Below are 2,402 nucleotides of genomic sequence, written 5' to 3'. Positions count from 1 at the left end.
AAGTAACTAAGTAATTAATTACTTTTGAAAATAAGTAATCAGTAAAGTAACGTGATTACTTTTTTGGGGAAGTAATCAGTAGTTAGTTACTGATTACTTTTTTCAAGTAACTTGACCAACACTGGTCTCCACTCAAAGTGAGGGGCTTCTACTCTAACAACATGTTAGCATGTAGCTGTGGCGCTGCTGTTCCCGTGTTGTGCATACATGAAAAGGTAATGTAATGTGACCTTCCAGGCCAAGAACACTGGAAACTGTCTGATTCCAGTTGCATCCCAGTTGAGCGTTGCATCTCTAGTCTTCTGATTACTTTGCCATTTGCCTTTTTTATCAGCGTTGTCTGGACTTTACAGCTTTTGTTGCTTTTGCTAGTTAGTTTATTAAAGTTACTTTTCCTATTCATGCTGCCTGAGTGCCTGTGCTTGGTGTCCTCTTACCAGAACTCCACATAACAGTGACATTGCAGATATTACAGAGACATCTTTTATGCCCAAACACAAGGTCAAACCCAGCTGTATGGCATTGAAGAACATTTAATTTTCTTTTGAAAGTATTGTGAGTCTGCTGATATTATTACAGAACATTGCAGCCTGAAAGTAATAAGTTTGAGATTTACTAAAGCTGAAACCTGTAGTCTACAAATAAACAACAATATTGGCATTGCTTTTTAAAAACTGTAAGGTATTTTTATTTTTTTTGCTCTTGTTGATTTGCAGACGGGTTCAGATTCAGTCGTAAGATGCCACAGAAGAGGACTTACTGTGTTTTATTATAGTTTGTGTACGGAATTGCCAAACAGCTTCTCATTATATGTTGATTTAAAAATATTTATTGCCTAATACAAGGATGAAAATATATCACACGTGCTATAAAATCCCAATGGAAAGTGTAATACTGGCTGCTGATTCTGCTCTGTACATTTCAGACCATGGCTATACCAGCTGAGTGCAGTGGGAGTGCTACCCAGAGTGTCTCTTTGTTATCTTAACACAATTTCATTGTGTTTCAGTGAGCAGAATACTGAGCCAAATAAATTTTGAGGACGCAGACTGTTCCGTGAAACACACACTGTGCCAAGTGCTGATGGCATGCTGTGTTTTATGGGTAGAAAATCAGACGAAGAAAAGTACTGAACAAGAAAAGGAAAACATGAAATGAGACACTCTTACCTTAAGAAGCACTTCAGCACTTCAAACTGCAAAGAAAAGGAGCGAAACAGGGGAGAGGCAGAAGGAGAGAGGGAGGGACAAGAGGGGAGACGAGAGGGGAAAAAAAAGAGAGACTGAAATTAGATTACCATAGGGTGCAACAACTTTCCACTTTACAGGAAAACATCTGAGATAAAACTACAGACATTTTTTGAAGGAGTGATTTAATTTCACAAGCAGTGCTGTTGTGCATTTCTCTGCAATTTCATTCCCTTGCCTTCGGCAACACATACAGTACTGAGCATTTATAGTTGACTGGCCTGCATGCATTTTGAAAAATAATTCTTTGTGAGGATGTAAAGAGTCATTTCAAAAATTTTCAAGAAGTCCAGTAAAATTGATTTGGACGTAGTTATCAAAAGCACAATTACCTCTTGAGTTCAGTTTTGAGTATTTTTAATGACATCACTTAATCAGTGTTTTACACTGATAGATTACATGAAATTAAAAAAACGATAAAATGACTGTGATTTTATTTAAAGTTTTAAATGTCGAGCAGGTGTGCTTTGACAGGTTTGACTAAGAATATGGAGAAGATTTACAAGAGGAAACAAAGTGAAACCATTTCTCCTGCTCCGAATGTCACTTGACAGTTGTTTTCTTCAAAAAATAGAAAATAAAAGAAGCTGCTCTTAAGTTTAGTTTTGATGGGGCTGCTCAAATGTAAACAGAATTTAAACAAAGAAAAAAATTGTAAGGCATTATAAATAAAAAAAAATCTCAGTACAGTATGTATTCTTCAAACCTGAGTTTAAAGCAGAAAATACTACTTTGCTAGGTATTGTTCTTCTCTCTTATCCGTTGCCAACTACTGACTTTCTCTACTTCACACTGTCACATTCTCCTGGCTGCAATTCATGAAGCTTTGGAGAGAGATAGCACACACATTCACACTGCTAAAACACACTGACATGCCTAAAAAAAAAGAAGAAAAAAAAAAACAAAATAAACAAAGACTGACCAAGAAAACTGCTTCCTAATTAAAAAACTGTAACAAGCAGATGCTAAAGTAAGAAATGCTGACATAGACATTATAAAGGTTGACCAAACTTTAAAAATCATGTCTGTGCCTTCTAGCTGAGTTCGCAACATTAAAATAGATTACTAAAATAGAACCCAGGTTTCATTTTACTCACTTAATATGAAGAGAAGTTGTGTAATGAATCGTTAGCCCAACTGTACAAAAGAGTATAT

General features: G+C 35.9%; 1 protein-coding gene across 20 annotated transcripts in view; it reads right to left on the bottom strand.

The window, feature by feature from the left end:
* Window positions 1–2,402, bottom strand: part of ptprdb (protein tyrosine phosphatase receptor type Db) — a 151,207-nt gene that overhangs the window by 127,391 nt on the left and 21,414 nt on the right. For all 20 annotated transcript variants that reach the window (XR_312082.1, XM_005747028.2, XM_005747026.2 and 17 more), the window contains exon 3: window positions 1,170–1,195. The gene's annotated coding sequence lies outside the window, so the exon portion shown is untranslated. The remainder of the gene's footprint in view (window positions 1–1,169; window positions 1,196–2,402) is intronic.

This window comes from Pundamilia nyererei, unplaced genomic scaffold, assembly GCF_000239375.1.
Source record: "Pundamilia nyererei isolate P.nyererei 1_Seehausen unplaced genomic scaffold, PunNye1.0 scaffold00187, whole genome shotgun sequence".
Taxonomy (NCBI): domain Eukaryota; kingdom Metazoa; phylum Chordata; class Actinopteri; order Cichliformes; family Cichlidae; genus Pundamilia; species Pundamilia nyererei.
Note: the sequence above shows the minus strand (reverse complement) of the source record. Positions and strands in the feature narration are given on the sequence as shown.